This window comes from Pristis pectinata, chromosome 12, assembly GCF_009764475.1.
Source record: "Pristis pectinata isolate sPriPec2 chromosome 12, sPriPec2.1.pri, whole genome shotgun sequence".
NCBI classification, from domain to species: Eukaryota; Metazoa; Chordata; class Chondrichthyes; order Rhinopristiformes; family Pristidae; genus Pristis; species Pristis pectinata.
The window spans coordinates 17,641,744-17,667,833 of record NC_067416.1 but is presented as its reverse complement, the minus strand read 5'-3'; the positions used below and the strand labels follow the sequence as shown (position 1 = coordinate 17,667,833).

The 26,090-nt window shown below is 39.4% G+C and overlaps 1 protein-coding gene across 1 annotated transcript in view; it reads right to left on the bottom strand.

The window, feature by feature from the left end:
* Positions 1 to 26,090, bottom strand: part of LOC127576641 (G protein-coupled receptor kinase 5-like) — a 198,702-nt gene that overhangs the window by 171,709 nt on the left and 903 nt on the right. The window lies entirely within an intron of this gene.

Sequence of the window (26,090 nt, the reverse complement as noted above, 5' to 3'; positions counted from 1 at the left end):
AATGGGAGATGCTAACAGCTGCATGACAACAACCGATTTTTTTAAATGATGTATTTGTGATGTAGAAGAGAGAAACATTAGGGTATAACCGTAATAGTATCAGCTGACAGGTCAATAGTAGTTATTTAATTGTAATACCCTGCAATAACAACCATAATCTGAATACTTCTAAAAGCTTAAAAGGCAATTGGCTGGCATGACAGCTCAACATTTTTTAAAATACCACAGTAAGTAGTTTAAAAGAACATAGCCAGTTTTTGTGGATCATTATTGTTCTCATTCATAATACTCCATTAAAGGATTTTTTCTTCCTTTTTGTTGCCTTAATATCAAGGCAGCTTAACATCAAACCCCAGAGATAAAACAGCAATCCATAAATCCATCTTGCTTTGTCTCCATATGCTGAGTTTGTCTTGCAACCTTATGCTTTTCCTCAGGGAGTAAAAGAATGAGTCCATCACTCTGGGTTTAAGGGCCAGGCACATTAATTGAACAATAAAAATTGGAATAAACAGTAGCAATGACAACATAGGGCTTTACAACAGTTCTTGAACTTAATTATTTCCTCGAGTAAATAATTAATAGTTTAAATGCTGCACTAACTTATACATTCCCATATGGCAAAATATTTTCATTTTCTTTGCTATTGCTAGAGTATTTCTGCTCAACTAACTCCATTCAAAGGCTTCAAAATTTGTTATGATAAGAAATGTTTTTCAAAAAATGCAGTTGTGAAGCAAATTTAAATAACTTAAAAAATGATCAAAAGCATTTCTGCACAATCTCTTCAAGCTGATAATGTCAGAACTGAATGCCCTGTCCTCTGGTTGCCTGCTTAAGATAAAACAATCAGAAGCTAATATTTGCATTAATAATAATTTCAAACAGTGACAGCTTTTAATGCCTCATTATATTATTATGGAATAAAAGTAATACATGTTTAGAAGGCTTCCCACTGCCACTTTCCAAGTGATAGCTTCAAGGGGGGCACTGAGATTTTATTCAAGGGTGGGACAACATTAGGAAGCAAGGGAAAGGTGACAGTTCAGGAGTCAGGTTGCAACAAGAAGTCACAGCATCACAGGCACAGGGGGAAGCAGGAGTGGGTTGGCATGAAATGTGATGGGTGACAGGAATGTCAGGCAAGAGAATTACATTCTAATTTCCAATATCAGCTTTTCCAGGAATCTCACCCAAGTAAAAAAGCCACAGTTCCAGCCACTGTGAAAAGTGGGAACAAATTTCATATTTCCTTCTGTCCTTTCATAAGGATAGTGAAAACAAAAGGAGTGAGAAAGAGAGTGGTTGATATCTAGGATGCACTACCAGAGGAACTGGTGGAGTCAGGTGCAATTAACATGTTTAAGAGGCACTTTGACAGTCACAAATATGCAAGGCAAAGAAGGATACGGTCCTCATAAAGGCAAATGGGATTAATGTAGGTGGGCAAAAAGGTTGGCGTGGGTATGGTAAGCCAAAGGGCCTGTTTCTATACTGCAAGACTCTATGACTCTATGAGACATGGATGAAAGAATTTGGGAGATTTGGATGAGAGACAGCACCAAAAAACTGAGATCAGCAGGTTTCAGTTGAGCAGGCCTGAAGTGACCGTAGCTGTGGAGACTGACACCAACCACCTTGAAGCTGAGAAAATCAACTATAAATCAATGTACATTTAATCGTGATGGGCAGGTGCAACAGAAACAGTGCAGACAAAGATTTAGGTGCTAAGTGAAGAGGGTTGAGAGCTTCAAGTTCCCAGGAGTGAACATCACCAATAGTCTGTCCTAGTCCAACCATGTAGACGCCTTGGCCAAGAAAGCTCACCAGCGTCTCTACTTCCTCAGGAAACTAAAGAAATTTGGCATGTCCCCTTTGACACTCACCAATTTTTATCAATGCACCATAGAAAGCATCCTATCTGGATACATCACGGCTTGGTATGGCAACTGCTCTGCCAGAAACTGCAGGGAGTTGTGGACACAGCTCAGCACATCACAGAAACATTGTGTGGATTGAATGGATTCATCCATTCAAGTCTAAAGGATTAGATGCTGCAACATAACTTCTCTGGCACTGGAAAGGTAAAAATGAGTACTATAGGAAGTCTGAGAGCAGATCCTAGTCTCCTAAAGCTCACAGTAAAATCCAGCCCATTGAAAAAACATTGTTAAAGAAGTAAACAAGAAAATCAAATCTTGCATTTGTGCAGCACCATCCAAATTTCTTTCAAAATATCTCACAGCATATTATAGCCAATTAAATACTTTTTTAACATTGTCACTATTTTAATATAGAAATCATGACAGCCAATTGTGCTTCACAACACCAACATGATAATAACCAGATAAACAATTTATGAAATGCTGACAGAGGAAAAGAATATTGTCCAGGACCCTTGGAATAACTCCCCTGCTCTTCTTTAAAATAGTGTCAAATACTGGACCATGAGCTGCTGTTGAATACTAAAAAGAGGCCAGCTCTTACAATGTAGCATTCCCTCAATACTTCACTTGAGTCCTGGAACCTGAATAATAAGGCAAATTTTGTTTTAATACCAAAGCATTGCTATGAAGTGCATCAGGTTTTCATAATTGGTTATCTGAGGAAGACTGAAGTAAAAACAAAAAAATGCTGGAAACACTCAGCAGGTTGGGCTGTATCTGTGGAGGGAGAAACAGTCAATATTTCAGGTCCAGGACCTTGTTTCTCAAGGCTGTGTACTTATCACATTCTAAGATCCAGAGTTCAAACATTCTGAAAAAGGCTTTTTGTTTATTTGTTTTCAAGCAATTTTTTTTCATTATGCAGTTCTTTACATATTTTCAGACAGATTACAGCAATTAAGCTGGCAAAGTAGGACAGCTGAAAGAGATGTTTGCTCTTTACTGTTCCTACTGGTGTTTAAATAATCCATATTTTTTAATATATTGACACCAGATAAAGCAATACAGACAACTTAACTGCTCATGTTATTGTATTCTGTACTTTTTACATTGTTTTGCTTTCCCTGAAGATGAATATTAAAACAATTCAGGAGAACAAATTGATTTTGTATGGACATATTTAAAACTTTGTTTCTAAATTCTCAGCATCCTTGGCTTCAAGTACATTGACTTATTTTGGTTAAGTAGCTCTGTACAAGTGAATGGAAAATTTGACAGATGTTGTCCTTTTTGTGCAATGTTGGGGAGCATTTGCTAATCTTTGAAGTCTTGTTCCATTTCATAGATGTCATGGATCACAGATATAAGACAGTAACTGTTCAGATTAGAATTCTGGATCCTAGCTTTTCCAAATTGCCTAATTGTCAAGGGAGGCAGGAAAAATGCAGCAAGTTTATCATGTGCAAATTCCAAATTCAATGAATTACATTAATGGACAGGACAGCACGTTCATGTTGTAAATGTTTATCTCTTTGGGAGGACAGCTTGTGTTGCAAGAGTTTTTACTGCCCATCCCAATTTCAAGATTCCAATTTGCTCAATTCCCATAAATTTCTCTGGTACTGGGTTGAGTTGGTTTCAACAAAACCACAGCTAAAGATCAGTCATAGGTCTGCAGCTGTGGAAATGCATCTTGCAGTGTGATATGTAAGGAATTGGAGCAGCCTTGATAAGGATGTATTCTTAGAGCTACAGGCAGAGTTGATAGAGCAACTCAACTTTTGAAGAAGGACATCTACATCATACATTCATTCAAAAACAGCCCCAGACATTATTTCTGTCAGACAGAGAGTTAAAAATAGCATTTGCATGAGAAACTGTACTATACCCAATGACATATAATAACAATTTTTCTTATTTTTTTTAAAGCTCTATATAAATGCCTGTATAACAAAGTTCTGCAAATTCTTAAGTTGGGCTCTTCAGCATATCTGGAGCATCGAGTGATGACACTTAGCTATTTCATCACATTAACTGAGCACCAGCTCTGCTTCAGACAACAGAACTCCCTCCAACTTCACAAAATTTCTGTTGTCAGTTCCCAATCTGGAGACTTGACCCCTATATTTTAGCTGGCCCTACAGTGCAGTATTGAGGGAGTGTTGCATTGTTATATGAAAATGTTAAACCAAGTTCAGTCTGCCAATTCACAAAGATGCAAATGATCCCATGGCACCATTTTAAAGAAAAAGCAGGGGTGTTCTCTCAGCCAGCAAGCTGAATAAAAGATTTAGTCACTTTTACACTGCTGTTGTGGAAGTTTGCTGTGCATCATTTGGCTGCTATGTTTCCTTCATTACAAAAGAGACTGCACCTCAAAATCTGTAGTGCTTTGAGATATCCCAAAGACTGATCAGAGACAAGATTGGAAGGAAACTGGAGTCCAGAACTTAAATAAAACCAGTTACTTTGGGGTGAGAGACTGGATGAAGGGTCTTGACCCAAAACATCAACTTTCCATTTCCCTCCACAGATGCTGCCTGACTCACTGAGTTCGTCGAGCAGTTTGTTTTTTACTTTAGGGTGAGTGCTGCAATGGATCATGAAGATGTGGAAATTAGACAAAAATTTTTGCCAGACATCAAGAGTAAGAAAAAATAAAAATAAAGCAAAAATCATCAATAAACGCACATTCCATCGAGGAATAAAGACTTCATGAGCAAAGGTGATTGATCAATGGATAATTATGGGGGTTAAGGTTCGCATTGGATTAAAAAATATTTATAATGTTGCCTAGAAAAATGTCAGTCCTGAGGATTGCAAAAGTATTAAGAAGCACAACAAATAGCCAAAACATGGTAAAAAGGGAGAAGATAAATTGTGAGAGTTCACTAACAAGAAATATAATAAAAGATCATATGAGCTTCCACAACATGTAAAAAGAGTATTGGTATTGGTATTGGTTTATTATTGTCACTTGTACCGAGGTACAGTGAAAAACTTGTCTTACAAACCGATCTTACAGGACAATTCATTACACAGTGCAGTTACATCAAGTTAGTACAGAGTGCATTGATGAAGTACAGGTAAAAAAAACAGTAACAGTACAGAGTAAAGTGTCACAGCTACAGAGAAAGTGCAGTGCAATAAGGTGCAAGGTCACAACAAGGTAGATCATGAGGTCACGAGGTCATAGGTCATAGTCCATCTCATTGTATAAGGGAACTGTTCAATAGTCTTATCACTGTGGGGTAGAAGCTGTCCTTAAGTCTGGTGGTACGTGCCCTCAGGCTCCTGTATCTTCTACCCGATGGAAGAGGAGAGAAGAGAGAATGTCCCGGGTGGGTGGGGTCTTTGATTATGCTGGCTGCTTCACCAAGACAACAAGAGGGTCCCATGAAAGTAATGACAGGAGAAATTATGGACTAAAAAGAAATGTTTGTATTTGTTTTCAATGCAGAAGACAAAATCAATTTCGGGGAAGTGGAGGAAAATTAATGGAGGGTCTAATGAGAGTGGAGGCACAAAAGACTACAGATACTGGAAGAACTCAGCGGATCAAGCAACATCCATGGAGGCAAAGTGATGGTCAACATTTTGGGTTAATATCACTTAGGAGAAAATACTGGTGAAATTATGGAAAACAAAAGCTGGCAAATCTCCTGGATCTGAGAGCTTACACATCAGGATTTCAAAGGAGGTGGCAGCATAGATTAGAGATGATCTTCCAAAATTCACTGGATTCTGGAAGAGCCCCAGCAGATTGGAAGGTAGGTAAATTAAAGCTGCTATTGAAGGAAGGAAGTTGAGAAAAAATATAGGATCCAAGCAGTCTGACATCTGCTGTCCACAAAATGCATTAATTATGAAGGAAGTAGTAATGGGGCACTTAAGAATAATATAATTAGGCAGAATCAATATGGTTTTATGAACGGTGAAGCATATTTTACAAATCTAATAATTTTGAGGATGTAACTGGCAGATAAGGGAGAACCAATGAATGTAACATGTATGGATTTTCAAAAGGCATTTGATAAGGTATCATACAAGATTTTGTTACACAAGGGTTCACCAAATCAGGATAACATATTAATGTGCCTAGAGAATTGATTAAAGGACAGAAAAGGATACCTTTTCCATGTTGGTACAATGATAGTAATGGGGAGCCCGGGGATCAGCACAGAACCCTCCTTTATTCACAATTTATATTACTGACAGACAAAAAGACAATATATCCAAATGTGCTGATGATATAGCACTATGTGAAAAACAATTGTGAGGAAGATGCAAAATGTATCCAAAGTGACATTAGACAGATTAAGCAAGAATGGCAAGACAGCAACAAGTAGAATATAATAGCAGAAAATGGAGGAATATGTACTTTTGGCTGGAAAAATGGAAAAGCAAGATAGTTTCCAAACAGTGAGAAAATAGTAAATGTGAACAGTGTGATCTTGGTATGTTGGTTCATGAGAAACAAAGTAAACTTACAGTTACACAAAGTAAACTTATAGTTATACCAAGCAATTAAGGTGGTAAATGATATGTTCATTTTTATCCTAAGGTGGTTGGGATATCAAAGAAAGAAACTGTACAGGGTTTTGGTGAGATTTCATTTGGATACCATGTATGTTTTAGTTTCAATATCGAAAAAAGACATACATGCCCTGGAGTCATTGTGGCATAGATTTATTGGATTGATCCTGAAGATGAGGAGCTGTCCTGTTGAGGGGAGATTGAGTTAGATTAACCTTATGAAAAATGCAAGATTCCAAGAAGGACTGGGTTGATGCTAAGGGGCAATTTTCTTGAGCTTCAGAACCCAGAATATTGTCTCATAGGAGGCTCAGCAATTTAGGACTAAGAAGAGGAGAATATTGTTTTTACCACAGAGATTAATGAAGTTCAGAATTTTCAACTTCAGAAGAGCAGTAGATGCTCCAGGCTGAGACTGAAATGTTTTATTTAGTGATGAAGGGAATCAGAGGATATGGGGATTGGGCAGGAAAATTGACTAGGTATTTTTGTTAATTTGTTTGTTCACATGAAGTTGCTCATGCATTACCCATTTTCCAATTCCCCCTGAACTGAAGAGGGAGTTAAATATCAACCACACTAATGGGGAAAAAGAAAAAATACTGCAGATACTGGAAATCTGAAATAAAAACAGAAAATGGTGAAACACTCAGCAGGTCAGGCAGTATCTGTAGAAAGAGAAACAATTAACATTTCAGGTCTGAGACCCTTCATCAGAATTAAGAACTCTTTCCCAGTTCTGAGGAAGGGTCTCAGACCTGAAACATTAACTCTGTTTCTCTTTCCCCAGTGCTGCCTGACCTGAGTATTCCTAGTATTTTCTGTTTTTTAAATCACATTGAATGGTCTGGAATCACATATTGGTTACGTAGTTTCACACTCATCAATGCAGAAACTATTTATGTTTTAAATGCAGATTTATTTAATTACTTAAATATAAATTCCCTAGCTGCCTCAATGAAATTTGAACTCATGTCTCTGGCTCAATGGCCCAGAACCCTGGTCAGCCACTCCAGAAACCCAACCACTCTGCTACCATGGGTATAGGATCAGCCATGATCTTACTTAATGGTGGATCAGGCTTGATGGATTCTATGACCTACACCTCCTATTAATTCATATGCTCTTAAAAGTCTTTTTATTTTAAAGCTATTTCTTGAAAAAAAGTCACTTTGCATCAATTCCCAAGACATAGAGCAAAACCCTATCCTTGACAATCTCCAGGACTGTTCCTGAAGAGGGTGAGGTGGACTCAGCATTTCTCCAATTGGATTTCACTCAGCCAACATGTAATGTTAGGAGGAGAAAGTTTACCATCCAATTAGCTAAATTAGGAGCAATTTTTTTTCAACTAAAAGCCTATATAAATCTCAAACTCTGTACAAACCAACAAGGTGGAAATTAATTTCAAAAGAAAATTAATGAGGTAGTAAATGACTTTGGCATTATGATCATTGGAGATAAAATAAAAGCTTATTCTTTGACAAAGCGGAACAAACATAGTGTTATGCCTGTCAGCAAGATTTCCTGACACCAATGAAAGATCAGATGTTTGGATGTGATTATTCATTAATCTGAGTGCAGTCTTATTGGCAGCAAACTACTTCAATACTATGAATAATTTATCAATATCTTCAGTATGAAGTCACTCACATTTTCCAGTGGCCTCTTCACCCGCTGAGCATGTATCAGAATATAAGAACATAAGAAACTGGAGCAGGAGCAGCTATTCAGGTCCTTGTGTCTGCTCCACCATTCACTAAGATCATGTTGTCCTTCTATCGTGTCCTATTCACACATCTCTGCTTGGACCATAATGAATGACTGAACTTTCACAGTATTCTGGGATACAGGATTCCAACCAGTCAGAACCTTTTGAAACTTCTCCTCATTTCAGTCCCAGTTGCCCAACCCCTTATTTTGAGACCCAGTTCTAACCTCCTCAGCCAGGGAAATATCCTCTCCACACCTACTTCATTGAGTCCTCTAAGAATGTTGTATGTTTCAATGAGATCACCTCTCATTCCTCTAAATTCTTAAAGGCCTGGACTACTCTATCTCTTCTCATATGACAGACCCGTCATCCCAGGAGTCTGTCTGGTAAATCTTCGCTGCACTCCCACTATAATAATATCCTTTTTTCAGGAATGGAGAGCAAATTTGTACACAATACTCCAGATGCAATCTCAGCAAGGTCCTGTATAATTTTAATATGACATGTCAACTATTATTACACAAACCTAGCAATAAAGGCCAACCTTCCATTTGCCTTCCTTAGTGACTGATACACATGCATGTTAGCTTTCAATGATTGTGCACATGGACAACAGATTTCTCTAAATATCAATGTTTCTCCAATTTCTCACCATTTAAACGCTACTCTGTTTTTACTACCAAAATGGATAACCTTACATTTCTTCGTGCTGTACTCGACCTGCCATTTTGTTGCCCACTCACTTAGCCTATCCATATCCCTTTGAAGCTATCTGCATCATTACTGATCACATGGGATCTATGGTGAATTGTGTAAATTGCATACAAATAGAAGACAGGGGATAGTGGTGGGGGGGGGGGGGGGGTCGACTGGAGGTCTGTGACCAACAGGGTTCTGCAAGAATCAGTGCTAGGACCTCTGTTGTTTCTAATATATATCTGGATGAAAATATAGGTGGTCTGATTAGTAAGTTTGCAGATGACATGAAGATTGGTGGAATTGTGAATAACAGGGAAGGTTGTCAAAGGATACAGCAGGATATAGATCAGTTGGATATTTGAGCAGAGAAATAGCAGATGGAGCTTAACCCAGACAAGTGTGAGGTAATGCATTTTGGGAGATCGAATGCAAATAAAAAGTATACAGTAAATGGCAAGACAAGACCCTTAGGAGCATTGATGTACAGAGGGATCTTGAGGTGCAAGTTTATAGCTCCCTGAAAGTAGCAAGACAAATGGAATATGGTGGTAAAGAAGGCGTACAGCAAGCTTGCCTTCATTGGTTGGGGTATTGAGTATAAATGTTGGGAAGTCACACTGCAGCTGTATAAAACTTTGGTTAGGCCACATTTGGAGTACTGTATGCTGTTCTGGTCACCACACTTTAGGAAGGATGTGGAGGTTTTGGAGAGTGTGCAGGAGAGATTCACCAGGATGTTGTCAATAAGGAGAGTTTGGAAAAACTTGAGTTATTTTCTTTGGAGCATTGGAGGCTGAGGGTCGACTTGACAGAAGTTTTGGACAAACTTGAGTTATTTTCTTTGGAGCATTGGAGGCTGAGGGTTGACTTGACAGAAGTTTATAAAATTATGAGGGGCATAGATAGGGTAGGTAGTCAGAGTCTTTCTTCCAGGGTGGAAATGTCAAATACTAGAGGGCATAAGTTTAAGATGAGAAGGAGAAAGTTTATAGGAGATTTGCGAGGCAAGTTTTTTGATATAGGGAATGGTAGGTGCCTGAACTTGGTAGCTGCAAGGGGAGATGATAGAAGCAGATATATGGCAACGTTTAAGAGGCAGTTTGAAAACACATGAACAGGCAGGGGATAAAGGGATAAGAACCATGTGCAGGCAGGTGGGATTACTTCAGATTGGCATCATGGTTGATATAGATATGGTCGGCCAAAGGGCCTATTCCTGTGCTGTACTGTTCTATGTATTCAAATTCCGACTTACTTTCACATTATCATAAAAATTTGTAAATATTACATTTGGACCCCTCAGCCAAACCATCGATATAGATGTGAATATTTGGGGCCCAAGCTCTGACCCCCATGGTACCCCCTATGTCATAACCTGCCAACCTGAGAAGAAGGACCCCTTTATTGCTATTCTGTTTTCTATCTGTTAAACTAACTCTCGGTCTATGCTAGTGTGTTACCCCCAATACCACATGCTCTAACCTTGTGTGGGACTCTATCAAAAGCCTTCTGAAAAGCCATTCACTGGCTCCCCCTCATCTACTTCACTACATACATCCTCAGAGAACTCAGATAGAGTAAACAAACATGATTTCCCTTTCAGCATTTTCCTAATATCAGGCTAAATAAGTCAGTAGTTCCCTGATTTATCAACCCTTTCTTTCTTAAATGGTGGAGTCATATTTGCCATTCCCTAATCTGCATGAAATATTCCATAATCTATAGAATTTTGGAAGACAACAAACACAGCATCCACCATCTCTATAGCCACCTCTTTCAAAGCTCTGGGATGTAGGTTTTGGAATTTATCCATTTTCAGCTTATTCACTTCTCCAGTAGTCCTTCTTCACTAAAATCTATTTCTCTTATTTCCTCATTTGCTCTGGACCCTTGGTTCTTCATTATTTCTGAGATTTTCTGAATCTGCAACTGTGAAGACTGACATAAATTATTTTTGTAATTCCTCTGCCATTTCTTTATTTTCCAATATAAATTCCCCCTTTTCTCTCTTTTAGGAACCTACATTTTCCCTCGCTGGTCTTTTTCTTTCTACATACTCATAGAAGATCTCATGGCCTGTTTTGGTTCCTCCCTGGTTAACCTTTTATTTTATTTTCCCCTTCTTTATGAACTTTGCTGCTGAATTCCAAAACACCCTTATTCCTCAGTCTTACTGCCTTTCCAACAACCTTATCAGCCCATTCCTTAGATTTAATACTATTTTTAATTTTCAGGCATGGTCAGATGACTTTTGCTGCTGAGGTTTTGTGCCTCAAAGGATTGTATATTTCTAGGAAATCATGTATAATTTCTTGAAATCTGAGTACTGCCTGTGCACGTTTGTAGCTTTCAATTTTGTTTCCCAATCTACCACAACCAATTTACCTCTCATACTTTCATAGTTTCCTTTGTTCAGGTTGAACTATATCATATTCATATTTAATTTCATTTTATCACCTTATAGTCACTCTTTCCTCAGGGTCCCTCTACAACGTGATTAATCAACTCTTTCTCACTGTGCAGTACTAGATCTACTAGTATAGCCTGTTCCTAGGTTGGTTCCCCAACATATTTATAAAGAAATGCACCTTGTATACATTCCAGGAGTTCATCCTCTACTTGCACTGACTTGCCCAGTCTATAAGTAGATTAAAGCCTCCCATGATTACCATGTTACACCCTTTGCATGCACCTCTAATTTTCTCATTTATACTGTGCCCTACATCACAACAACTGTTCAATGGCTTCCGCCAATATTTTCTGTCCCCTTCTTAGATCCACCATCTTCTGCTGAGCCAAGATCCTTTCAAACCACTGTACTAATGTCATATCTCATCAACAGTTCTACCCCATCTCCTTTCCCCTTTTACCTGTCCTTCCCGAATGCTGAATATCCTGAAATATTAACTGGAGACACAAGAGATTTGTCATCCACCTGCCAAATGTCTCCCAACTCCAGCTCCCCCCCTCCCCTCCTCTGTGCAACCTGCCTGTCACCTTTCTCCCTTCTTCAGCCCACGAATCACCTTGGACTTCTGCCTCACCACTCCCCTTCTCCTCTTTATACTGGCTAGCTCCTCTCTCTGCTCTCAGTCCTGATGCAGGGTTTCGACCTGAAATGCTGACAATTCCTTACCCCCACAGATGCTGCTGAGTTCCTCCTGCAGATTGCTTGTTGCTGGAATACTTACTTCCTAGTTTTGATCACCACACAGCCATATTTCCGTAAAATGGCTGTTAGATTGTACATTCACTACTATTCACGCTGTTAATTCATCCAACATAATGCAGTGTGCATTCAGATGCAGTGCCTTTAAATCTGGCTTTTTAACATTTTTCTGACCCTATTTGCACCTGCTTTAGTTTCTACTGCCTATTTATTTTGTGTACTATGTTTCGAACTTCCACTTCTAGCTTTGTTTCTCTCCCTCCTGGCTCTCCTCTCTGGTCTCCATCCACCTATACTGCTTTCATGTTGGGGAATGAGGGTTTTTCTCCTGTACTAAAGATTTTCCAAACTAAAACATGCCTTAAAATCCAGAAAGGAAATTAACCATGAGCTAAATAAATGACATATTTAGTTGTTATAGTAACCATGAACCATTGACTTGACTTGGTCTGGACAGTGCTAGTGTGAACTAATTCAGTATCTTGCCAAGGGATAGCGGAGTGAGGAGGCAAAAGAGTTTACAAGCCATTTGTTGTAATTAAGGTGCATAGCAGCCATAATACTCTTTATCATTAAACTGTTTCAAAAGCTTTTGCTCGAAAATACTGAACACCGAAAGTTACAGATGATCATGCATTTTGACAAAACTGGAGTCTGTGTGTATGTGCTACAGAATGTCTTAAGTGTTACACTGGATTTTGTTGCTGACACTGGCAAAGGGACCTGTGCTAAATTAATAAATTCCATCCAGTGGAATCACAGAGCACATGGAGATAGAAAAGAGGTGATGTCAGAACACTGCCTGTTAAGTACAGCACCCAGTGTTCAGTTCCTCTGGTTGCAATGGCTGGCCAATCTAGCAGTGCCCATCTTATTCCACTGCCCAAGATGAATTTCAATATCATGGTGAGTTTAACTTTCGGTCAAAAGGTTCACTGTGGCATTGTGTGAAAATCTGAGGACTGGGCCAAGGTCCTAGACAGTCAATTAAGCCTAAATTTCATTGATAATTTCTCCCCCTCAGCATAATCCACAGGTAGTTTCATCTGCAAATATCTAACTGAAGGCCTTTTGACAATTTCAAAGTGATGGACAGCACCTATTATAGGCTGAATACTCATGGTAGCTTTCAATCTGAGGCTGTGGCAGAAAGAGGGAAACACTTAGAACTAAACTTACCAAACCGTGAACCCAGAAGTATGTGCAGAATGTAGTAGATAGGAAATCTATCCTTCCTGGCTTTAGTGGGTTTTAGTGTCTAACCATATCACTGCCCAAGTCAAATTTTCCTGTGCATAGATAGGCACTTGCTGCAAGTAACCAATTAAAAGAATGTTGACTGTTTCAATCAATATTCTGAGAAGCTGCATCTTTTCTTTGGCTTTATTTATGTCTCAAATATTTCTTTCTAGATACCACAGACAACAAATAAAACAAAGAAGCTAACTAAGGAAAGTTACTTACAAAACGGAATCAGTCTACTAGATGTTATTTTTCCTATTCCAAAGGTAATTTATATTATAGTTTTGTGAACAAGTGCAATTTGAACAAAAAAACCACACTTCAGGTGCAAGTTCTATCAGAGAGCACCAGCAGGATTTTCTTTTGAAGGGCAGTCAAAATCATTTAACAAAGCCAGGTCTATACTCACTGGAGCTTCGAAGAATGTGACGTAGTCTCACTTAAATGTACAAGATTCTGAGAGGAATTCACAAAGTAGATGCACAGAGGTCATTTCCTCTCTCTGGACAGTCCAGAACCAGGGGGCATAGTCTTAGAATAAAAGGTCAACCATTTAGGTCAAAGATGAGGTGATGTTTCTTTGCTGAGAGGATTGTAAATCATTAGAATTTTCCACAATAGGGATTGGTGGCTGCTCAATTCTTCTGTATATTCAAAGTTAGGATCAATACCGGCATAAAGTAATTGCAAATATAGCAATTAAGCCAGGGTACATCTGTGCACATTAGAGTGGAATAGGAAGAACTGAAGGTATTCAAGGTATAATTTTGGATCAGGGCCCAAAATGCAAAATTTTTATTTAGGAAAAACATTCATCATATTCTAAATCCACAGTTAGCTGCTACAGTAATTCAGTCCTCCAATAAATTTGTCAGTTTTGCTCATTTGTTAGCACTTGCATTTCTAAGCCAAAGACACTGAGATCAAGTCCTTGCCAGGATTTGCCCCTATAATCCTGACTGACAATTCTGTGCAGTGTTGGGGCGTGTTTGTGTTGTTGGATCCCTCTTCTTTCAGTTAATAACTTGAACCAAGACACCAGCTGCTTGTTCAGCTGAATGCAGAATGTACCAAAGCTGCTACATTTACTTTATAACAAGAGTGATTGTACATCAAAAGTAAACCATTGCCTGTGAAGTGCTCTTGAACTTCCTGAGAACATGAAAGACATTATATAAATGCAAGTTATCCCTTCCTTCTATCAACATCACAATTGGATTCTGGAATTTTCAAGAAACTAAGTTGAGTTCAACATTGTGGCAGCAAAAGAATGTAAATTCTGCCATATAACTAAGCTTATACAATCTGTCTACACAAAGCAGACCTTTAAACTCTGACAGAATTCTGGTGAATCTGAACCCAACTCCCTTTAATCCCAGGTGAACATATCTTTCTCCAGGCTAAAAATGAATATCCACATCAAAGGACCAAACTCTGACCAAACTTTCAAGCGAAAGCATTGGTTCCTTACTTTTGCATCCAATCCCATTGAAAAACTGGCCAACATCCCCAACTCAACATCAAATAAAAGTATTTCTCATAATAACTTCTGGACCCACTCTTAATGAGCAGTAGATCCTTATAATGATCCTGCTTTTGTCAAATACAGCCCTTCCAGACCAATTATTTGTTTATTTTTCCATTATACTCCCTTTTACCTTAGACGACACAGGTTACAGCAGGGTTCCGTTCCTGTGACAACAACCTGGACAATTTGCAAGTCGGAAGTATGGCTGAAAACTGAACTCCCAGGCAGCAGAAGATGCCTGCAGCCCTGCAGCAGCTGACAAATCTATCCCACTGATCTCCCAAATCCTCATTCATATGTACATGCTGTACATCAGTCAGGCTTTTGTAACCTGGGAAGGACCTGTAATCTGTTTTATTATTTATTTACTCCTGCTTTCTACCTCAGACCTTCCCTTTCCCTTCCCGTACTTCTGCTTCTCTTTTTTACACTTGTTTAAAACTTATTACATCTGGGACATCCTTTAATCCTGACAAACTGTCACCCACTTGGCATGTTAATTCTGTTTCTTGCTGCACAGATGCTGCCTGACCTGTTGAATAATTATGGCACCTTGTGTTTTATTTCAGACTTTATCTACTTTAAAATTCCTTCAGTCTCTTTGAATCTATTTTACACTCCTGCACTAGCATTTTGTGATTTGCATAGTTGGACATTAAAATCCCAAGCTCCACTTCTCTAATGATTAAAAAGTATCAAAGTTATATACTTAGACATCATTAATATGGCTGGTGAGAAACTAAAGACCCACCACAAACCTGAGTACAACTGCTGACCAGATATTCACTTTATACCTAAAATCACTTTCTCTACTTCTCACCTTCAAACCAATTAACATCCTATGCCACTTCACAAGGTTATCTCTAATTCTGTCTTTTCATCAATAATTTCCTTTGTGAAACCTTTTGAAAGGCCTTCAGTATGTCCATAATAACCACATGCATTCTTTGATCCACCTGCAGCCATTTGACACAAGGGCCATTGTTGCTGTAGCTCAGAATAAGGAGCAGTCTCCAGCAGCGAGGATCTTTGCAGAAGTAGCTCTGGACTGAGAGGTCCAGGAGTGCCTCGAACTGTGAGGAAGCCTAGCTGAAGCGGCCCCAGAATGAAGGACAAAGGCTGGGGACAACCCTGGTTACCAGCGGTCAGCAGTAAAGCAGCGGCCCTCAATGGCAGACAGTTCTGGCAGTAGTCCAGAAGAGCTTCAAGTGGTGACCTGAGAGCAAACATGGATAGTCTAGAAGGCGATCACATTGTAAGGGAGCACCAGCCATCTGAAAATGAGGAAAAAAACAGTGGTGAGAGTGGGGGGGGGGGGGGGAGAGAAGGGCAAAGAAGGGTGAGGAGGGAGAGTAAAGAGGGAGAATGAGGTTGGGGGAGAAAGTAGAACAAGGAAGAGGAGAGAATGAATGTGGGAGGGGGAGAGAGAGAGGAGAAGGGAGAAAAGAAGAGTGAGAGCATGGGTGAAGAGGGAGAGCAGGGAAGTGAAAGAAGAAACAGCAGGGTAAATGAGCGAGTAGGGAAAGACATGAGGAGTAAAGGAGGCAGAGCAGTGACAAAGAGGGAGAGTCAGGGGAAAGTAGAAAAGGGAGTTGGAGGAACAAGGAAGATGAAGTGCGTGAATAGAAGGGAGAAAAGGGAGCACAAGGAAGGAGGAAGATGAGGGAGAACAGGGGTAAAAGTAGGAGAGAGAAAGGGAGAGCTGACAAGCAAGAGGATAGAGAGAGAGAGCAAGGCAAAGGAGGTAGTGGGAGGAAGAAGAGGGGTGAAAGCAGGAGGGAAGTGGCAAAGATAGAGAGTGGAGGGGAAAGAGAGACCATGTGGTAAGGAGGAAGAGTGGAGGGTGGGAGGGAGAAGACGGGGAGTGGAAGGAAAGAGAGAAAGTGAGGATAAAGAGGGAATCAGGGAGCAATAGGAGAAAAGGGGGAAGACCCAGGAGAAAGAGGGAATATGGGGAATGAAAAGAGTGAGAGTGAAGGGAAAGGAGAAGTGAGAGGCTGGGAAGGCAGGGCGAAAGAGTGAATGCAGGGGTAGGAATAGATGGATTAGAGGGAGAATGGGAAGAGAGAGAGTAGGCAGGGGAAGATGAAGTGTGCAGATAGAAGAGGAGAAAGAGAAACTGGAAGGGAGAGAGAGTGGTTAGAGGTGGAGAAGGCTACGGAAAGGTCAAGGCTGTAGAAAAGGCTGCAGCAAAAGGGTGCAAGTGTTTTGAGTCCATCTGTGCTTTTGAGAATAGTGTACTTGTTCATTATAGGAGCAGCATTATGTGCATTTGTGCCCATTATGCATTATGTGAGAAGGACTCCTAGAGCAAATACATGATCTCATCAACCTCCTCTAGGAAGAGAAAAGCATGTCAGGAGATTTCAGAGACACTTAAATTATAACCATCTTCAAGGAAGGAGAAAGGGGTCTCCCTGCTATCTGCCACAGGGGACATTGTCACAAGGATCCTCCTCACCTACCTACTCCCAGTGACCAAAGAACTCCTCCCAAAGTTGCAATGCAGATTCTATCCATCATGACATACAAGGGTCTCATCTTCACCACACCACAAATTTATGGTAATTGCAGGGAGCAGCACGAAGCACTGTGCAGAGCCCACCTTAACCTCACTAAAACCCTTGAATCAGAATCCTTCTCAAATTTTGCTGCCCTCAGAAATTCATCACAGACATTCTGCAATGAACTCAATAATTTTGCTATTATACCATTGACTCCTTGATTAATGAATTTGATTGACTTCTTAAGAATCAATTTTTTGCTATAATGAATAATGTGCCAAAGTATCCATAATGCATTACACCCAACCTTTCAGACTTACATTAATTCATTTAACAAATGTTGACCAGGAATGTATCCCTTTGGTAAATTAAGAAACGGCTGCAGAAGTCTGCTTCTGCCACACAATGATATGCCAGTTGTTATCTGAACCAACAGGTCTAATGTAGACCCAGGCCACTCAAGTTCAAGGATGAGCAAGGCTATATCATCACACAAACCCTCCTGCCAATCTTCACCCATCTCACCTCCAACAACCTCCTGGTTGGAGTACAGGACAAATGGGAAACCGTTCAACCTTCGTCATCCCCATTTCTGGCCCAAGATTCCCTAACCTCCAATACCAAATTACAGTAAGCAGACAACACTTGCAAACGTGCACATTCAGAGATTAAGCTCCAAGTCACAGCTGACTCCTTCACTGAAGCGTGCATGCAGTCTAGCCATGCTCTTTCCATCCAGAAAACCAATGTCCTTGACCTGCTGCACAACACAGCCCTCTAAAAATATCCTGAAGAGGCCTTGGAAAACATGGATCACTTTCCGTATCTCAGGAGTCAGTGAAGGCATATAATTTACTAAACTGCTTGTACACCAGAACAGCCATTGGCCATCTAAAGAGCAGTGAATTTGACCTCAAATCTGGCAATAAGTTCATGGTCTATAAACTAGCCTCCTATAGGCCTCAGAGACATAAAGAACTACAACAGAAAACTCAATGCACTGCAGTGGTATGACTGACCAATGCCATCACCCCCAAGTCATCCAAACTGATTTATAGGATAGATGACTGAAGTCAGCATCCTCTCCAATGTCAAGATTAAGGCTTTGATCACCCTTAACCAACTCCGCTGGATAGGGCTTGTCTACCATGTGGCTGTCGGTAAACTTCCACTACCAGAACTTGGCTCCCGACTTGCTCATGACAAGAAGTTCAGGCCAGCAGAGGAAATGTTTCTGTCTTCTTCCGAGGAGAAAAGTTCTGAAGTCTCCTTGGAAAAATGTAACATCCTCACCAATTCATGGGAATCCTTGGCTATTGTTACTCAAATTGGAGAGGAAGTATCGGGGAAATAACTGAGTGCTTTGAGCATTTACGATGGGATCACGCAGAAGTAATGTGCAAAGGGCAGAAGGTGTGTACAACATCCTTAACTATCCATCCTACAAAGCATCTTTTTCCCCACCTGCAGCATTGTCGGCAGATCCTATGTGGGACCCATCAGTCAACTCAGAACAGGTGGGAGAGTGACACAGCACTTCACTGCTCCAGCCACCCGCTTCGATCCCGAGTCCTGGTGCTGTCTGTGTAGGGTTTGCACATTCTCCCCGTGACCACATTGGTTTCCTCTGGGTGCTTGCTCCAGTTATCTCCCACATCCCAAAGATGTACAGATTGGTAGGTTAATTTGTTAATGTATATTACCCCTAGTGTAGGTGGGTGGTTGGAGAATTACTGTGGAGTTGATGGGCATGTGAGAGAGAACAGGTTGCAGGGAAATAGATAGGGAATGGGACTGATGGGAATAGTCTGAGAGACAACAAACACTTGAGGGACTTAATTACCTCCTTCTTTGTCATAAGAAAATATAAAAAAATATGAGAATCCACTGGACTGGAGTGGAAGCAATCATTGTTGACCCCAAGGGACTAACTAAGAAGATCTACCACACTAGTCACATCTTCAAAAATTTCAGCAGGGTTAGTCAGACTCAATGTACTCTTCACAAATCCAAACCGATTGCTGTAATTAACTGATACTTGTCTAAGTGCTCAGTCACTCTGTCTCTGATAAAACCAATTTCCTCATAACTGTCAGGTCTTTAGTTGCCTGTTTTTTCCACTAATGTCTTCGTAAGGAAACCAGGCATGGATCAGTGTCATCCTTAAGCTTTACTGATTACAGTAACTTAGAGGAGAGGTGTTGGTTTGTGGAAACAGGCAGTTAGTTCTACAGCAGACTAGAAAAACTTCCCTTAAAGAAATCAATGCTAGTTCTCTAAGTGATGGTGACACAACAATATTTCTCTATGATCTGAATAAAATGAATGACATATGATTTCCAGGCTCCATGAACAAGGAACAAATATCAATGATTCAAAACATTAATAAAAAATAAATTCACACTGAGTTACAAAATGAAAGATATATTAAAATTATATTCAGGGATCTCATTGATAAATTAGAAATCAGACATCCCAGTAGTTCATATGAAACTTGAAATTATAAACATCAAGAACATAATATCCCATGATAAATAAACCCATTTGTTATTTTAAAATAAATAAACTTCCTTTCAACTGACTAAAATATTCATATTACAGTCCCATGGTAAGACCACGACAATTCTGAAAGGTATATTGCAAAGCATTCACACAAGGCCACTGAGGCATTATGATCACAATAGTCTACAGACACAATAAACTATATGATTGACTAAAACCCTAGTCCATGCAACCCCGACCTTTCTATAGATACAGCCGAGTCATGCTGGAAATAGAAAATAATCTCAGTTACCAAGTCATTTACATATTTCACACAGAAGAGAAAACACACCTCTACCAAATACAATATAGTTTTGTTTAAATAAATGAATCACATATTATTTCAGTCACATTGATAGCCCACTTTAATTACAAATTAAGACACTATGTACATGAAACAAACAGGGATTTTAGGGCAATAATTAAAAGAGCAGTGAAATGATAGTACAATGTCACAAAGTTCCAGTAAATATGCCGGCCAATGCAAATATCTCCATTAATAAGATCAAGAATCTAAGATGTTGCATAAATATTACCTTTAAAAGACTTCCCTATAAATCACACATCAAACTTAAATGTTTGATTTTTGTCAGTAAGTTCAATCGGAAGTTACAAATTTCTATGATGCTTCCTTTATGGTGTTCAGAGGGAAAAAGAAGGTTGCTGGGAAAAAAATACGGTCGTTTTCCCCAGGTGAATTTATGATGTCTGAAAGCAGGTCACTGTGGTTAATTGCAATTTTCAGATCAGATTTTGGATACAGAAACATATTCAGTTATTTAAAGTTGTGATGTCCGAAGTAAATAGTAGACGAATTGCTCTGAGCTGGCAAGCTCAGCATATCTCCCTGATGTCTGATAGTTCACTAGACTTGGAACTAGATCCTCAAACCATCCAGAGTGGTTAAAAGTTGTTTTAATTATTACAATGCAGGAGGAGGCTATGTGGACCATAGGGTCCATGCCAGCTCTCAACAAAAGCAATCCCATCTGTCCCATTCCCCTTCTCCTTATTTCCCTACACCCTGCAATTTATCCTCTCACACACATACCCATCAACTTCCCTTTGCTTATTTTTTTGGCATTTATTACTCTAAGGAGTAATTTTTACAGTAGCCAATTAACCAATCAGCACATCAGTGGGATGTGGGAGAGAAACCAGAGCACTCAATGAAAACCCACATAACCTCAAGCAATTTCCACACAGACAGCACCCAAGGTCAGGATTGAAGCCTGGAGCTCTGAGGCAGCTGAACTAACTGCCACGCCACCCATGAATGAATGAATGAGAAAAGTTTCCATTTGTACAAAAGACTTACTGCATTCAATAAGCTTTATGCAAATTAATTTTAAGATATCATTTATTAGTCACATGTACATTGAAACACACAATGAAATGCATCTTTTGCATAGAGCATTCTGGGGGCAGCCCGCAAGTGTCACCACGCTACCAGCACCAACATAGCATGCCTACAACTTCATAACCCGTACATCTTTGGAATGTGGGAGGAAACTGGAGCACCCAGAGGAAACCCATGCAGACACAGGGAGAACATAAAAACTTCTTACAGACAGCAGCTGGAACTGAACCCGGGTCGCTGGTGCTGTAATAGCGTTATGCTAACTGCTACACTACTGTGCCTGCCGAATTTCATTACCCCTAGTCTGAACCAAAGGACCTCATGATGTAAAATAAGGTTAACACACATTAAAGGACAAAAACACCTAGTGATCTGAACTGATGCTGTATATTAAGGTGGAAAGGGGCAAGTTGGTGCCAGTAGCCAGAGAAACAACAAATTGTTTTGCTAAATTGCTGGAGTGATTCAGATGCTTTTTAACCAAAACAAAGATGTTATCAGTTTAATGTTGCTCAGAAGTTTTGTTGGGCATTTGGATTTGCAACTCGATTCTAAATACTGCCTCCTGTTTTCTGATACCAACAGAATTCCGAGCAAGTTCTCATTGATGTAGCTGTTCAAAATATATTTCCAACAGTAAAGAATCCAATATACTGCATCTGTTTGAATCTCATCAGTTATACACAGACACAAATATTAACAATTGTGACCATCCTTAATACTTCCTAAAACCTCATAAGAGACACACAATGTTGGCTTTGCAAACAATCAAGCCCATGGTGGACTTAATGTGGGATTTCATGTTTTCATTCAGTTGTCACCCAGGAATCCCAAAGGGTAAGAATATAAGGTGCCTCTTCACATTACTGAATGCCACGTGGCTCTATGAAGTGACTGTACAATAATGGTATTTTTTATACAAAATATAAAAATATATACAAAACACAAAAATAATTTTCCAATGTTTCATTCTTCTAATTTTAGTCAACAAAATAAACAATAAAATGCCACCACCGTGGCAAATCTTGAATTGCTCAGTTGTTTTCTATAAAATAACATTAATATTTTATGCCAAGTTATCACCTGACTTTAGCAATTGGCATGCTTAGATAAAAAAAGTTTGTTCTCCCCAGACCCCAAATAATATCAAAATTATTTAAGTGGTGAACATTGTTGCACTTTTCTCATTTTTACTTACCCTTTCTAATGGAATGACAATTCAAACAGAAATAAGAGAATCAAAGGATTGCAGATCCTGGAATCTAGATGAAAAAACAACAAGATGCTGGAGGAACTCAACAGGTCAGGCAGCATCCATGGAGAAAAGCATCTGTCCTGAAGAAGGGTCCTGACCCGAAACATTGACCACTTGCTTTTCTCCCAGATGCTGAGCTCCTCCAGGATCTTGTTGTTTTTTTCATTTAAAAAAAGAAATAACATGGCATCTTTCACAGCCTCAGGATATTCCAAAGTGCTTTAAAGCCAATCATTCGCTTTTGAAGATCATTACTGCTGTAGTGTAGAAAAGTGCAGCAGAAAACAAGAAGTTCCCACAAAATGAGGGATAAAACATTTGTTAAGACCGAAGATTCTGTTCTTCTCTGAAGTGCTGTGGAATTTTGCTATTGATCTCAAAGAAGATAGGGCCTAGATTGTCTCATCTGTGCAGTGCATTACTCCATAGTATAGATAAAGTGTTCATGGCTGGAATGGGACTTGATTGAGTGCAAGCACTAGTCATGACTGATATTTAAGAAACCAAATTAATTCCAGCCTGAAAGATCATGGCATACCAAATAGTTTGAATTACTTGAAAATGTAATCTTCATACAATCAGTATGTGATCATCTTTCAATAGCACTGCAATAACTGAACAAAAATCCATAAAGAAACTGTGTTAAGACCTAAGGCACAGTGTGAAGTCTGGTACATTGCTCCTGAGGGCATGCTGTAATCAGGAAGCACAGTAACTTCATGAACTATGCATGAGAATGTGCACTTTCAGAGTTTGAGACTGTGCACCTAAATATTCAAAGGTTTCAAAAATTAGATTAAACATTATACATAAAATAGATTCATAATGGACATTCTTACCAATCCAATAACAAAACAAAACACTGAAATAAGAAAGCCTCAATTGCAGCACTGAGCTCAATTCACACAAATATGGATTTTTTTTTCCATCCTATACTTTAGTGATTGTCATTCCTATTCCTTCACAAGCATGGAAACAGAAACTGCTGGAAATACTCGGCAGGTAGGAAGTCTCTGTGGAGAGAAACAGAGCTGATGTTTCAGGTCAATGACCTTTCATTACAACATTTCATTTGGGTTCTGATTAAAGATATTGACCTGAAACATCAACTGTGTTTCACTCTCCACAGGTGCTGCTTGACCTGCAAAGTATTTCTAGCATTTTCTGTTTTATTTCAGACTTCCAGAATCTGCAGTATTTTATTTTTGATTAATTTTTTTGTAACCACTGAAATGGTGGCAGTGCACTATCAATCACATGTGAAAAATTAGGAACATAGCACAAGCAGCAATCCAAAGTTGGATGCTTCAAAGGCAATTACAAACAGAACCAAAATACTATGTCAGAATCAGATTTATTATCACTGACTTTATGACATGAAATTTTTTATCTTGCAGCAGCAGTACAGAGCAAAGACATAAAATTACTATAAATTACAAAAATAAATAAAAAGGGAATAACAAGGTAGTGTTCATGGACCATTCAGAAATCTGATGGTGAAGGGGAAGAAGCTGTTTCTGAATAGTTGAGTGTGGGTCTTCAGGCTCTTGTACCTCCTCCCCGATGGTAGTAACAAGAAGAGGGCATGTCCCGGGTGGTGAGGGTCCTATGTATGGAATTATGTATGTTCAATAACTAGCCTGAAACAAGGCAGAATTCTCCATTCAATATGTAAAGGATACTCCATGCTGGTCCCCAAGATCCATTTCATATTCCAAAATGGAGTTGGCCTTAATGATTTGGGTCACAAGCATAAAAAGGATTCCTACCTTAATGAATATATCACTCCCTCTGCTACCCCAATATTCTTCTCCTGTGATGATAACTATTTCTGGGAAATGTTTCTACAGATGCAATCCGAGTGTGTCGATGAGTGGCAGATTTTAGGGATCAGAGGACCTGATGGGAATACGGGGAGAATAAAATAGGTAAGGGTAGGATTGGTGTAAAAATGGCTGATGGTCGGCATAGACTTAGTGGGCTGAAGGGCCTGTTTCCATACTGTATCACTCTGTGACTCTATTGTTTCCGAATCCCATTGGCGATTCTAAAGATTGTCCATTCCATCAAAAAGGTTACGGGGAGAAGGCAGGAGAATGGGTTTGAGAGGAAAAAATAAATCAGCCATGATCGAATGGCGGAGCAGACTCGATGGGCCGAATGGCCTAATTCTGCTCCTTTGTCTTATGGTCTATCTTTTCTTTACTAAAAAAGTATAGTTCCAATAGAATATTTTCACACTGTAATGACTTTCCAGGTGGCGGGGGGGGGGGGGGTGGTTATAGCAGCAAGATGTATTTGCATATATATAATGTATTCATATAGAGATAATGTAATATGGTGCCATAGAATCCAAATATCCCTGGGTCAATGCATGTATCACTGCTGTCATTCTGAACATCTTATCTCACTTACTTACCAAGACATAATTGTTTAAGTATTTCTTAATATATTTCATATTAATAATATGATGTAATGTAAGTGAAATCACATTCAGAAATGCTACGGTTGATTCACTAATTTCTACGTGGAACAGAAAAAGGACTGAGAATTATATCAGGGAGAGCAGTGGTTGACACCAGCTCGGTGCCATAATCCATCAGTCTGCACTGTCAACTAATCGCACACAATTTCTCTGACTTGTATACCTTCCGCGTGCAAATGCAATATAATATCCACGTTATCAGCCATACGTTGCAAAAGCAGAAACGTGCGTAAAAGCTACAGTCCCTTAGGTCTCCATCGCAGCTTCCGGAGACCTGTGCCATCTAACGTCAGATACAGAAAATGTAATGTGCTAAAATGTGTGAATAAAAACGTAACAGACGGGCTTTTCTTCTTCGGCGACTCGGGTTCTGCTCATGCCAATTATTTCCTGTCCAATCCTAGTTACACAAAGCTCTGCGCATTTACAAGTAGCAAAAAAAAAACACATTCAGATGAAGAGAAGCAAAAATAAAACCACCTCAATATCCACGTAAAAATATTGCATTTTCATGCAGATTTTCATATCTCAAGGCCAAATCATACTGCAAAGAAAATCATTGGAAAATGTTTAACGAAAGTCTAACCCACACCATTCAGAAATAAATGCAATTTCTTGGATTAAAAAAAAGCATCTTTGCATCACAACCAGATACAGCAACTGACGCTTCATTTTGTTTTAAATCTAATTTTTGGAGCCCACCGATATGAAACCCAGCACACCGCCTGCCCCACCGTCCCCGTCACTTGAATGTAAAAAAAATCCACCAAGAACACGGCTAGGTGAGATCGAAAGCCCTAGGGTGACGTCTATCACCAGGCGAACGTGATGTACAGATTGCAATACAAGTAAAGCCACTTCCTGGCTCATAGATGTACTGCATCTCGTTAAACGAGTAGATATGCATTGTTTTATTTTAGAAGTTAATGCAAAGGTAAAATCTTTTTTTCGAAACCTGTCACACGAAAGTTATGCCAATGACCCTTCTTTTCCCAATACACTACCACCTTTTCAATAAAACGGTAAATCCATTTAATTCGAAGTGCAGAACCCAAGCGGGAACCACATCACCCAAATATCTATTTACATCTCACAGTCAAAATACACAGATTCAATTATTAGCCCTTAAGCTGCCCAGCAAATCAATTTACCCACGTAGATAATTCACCCC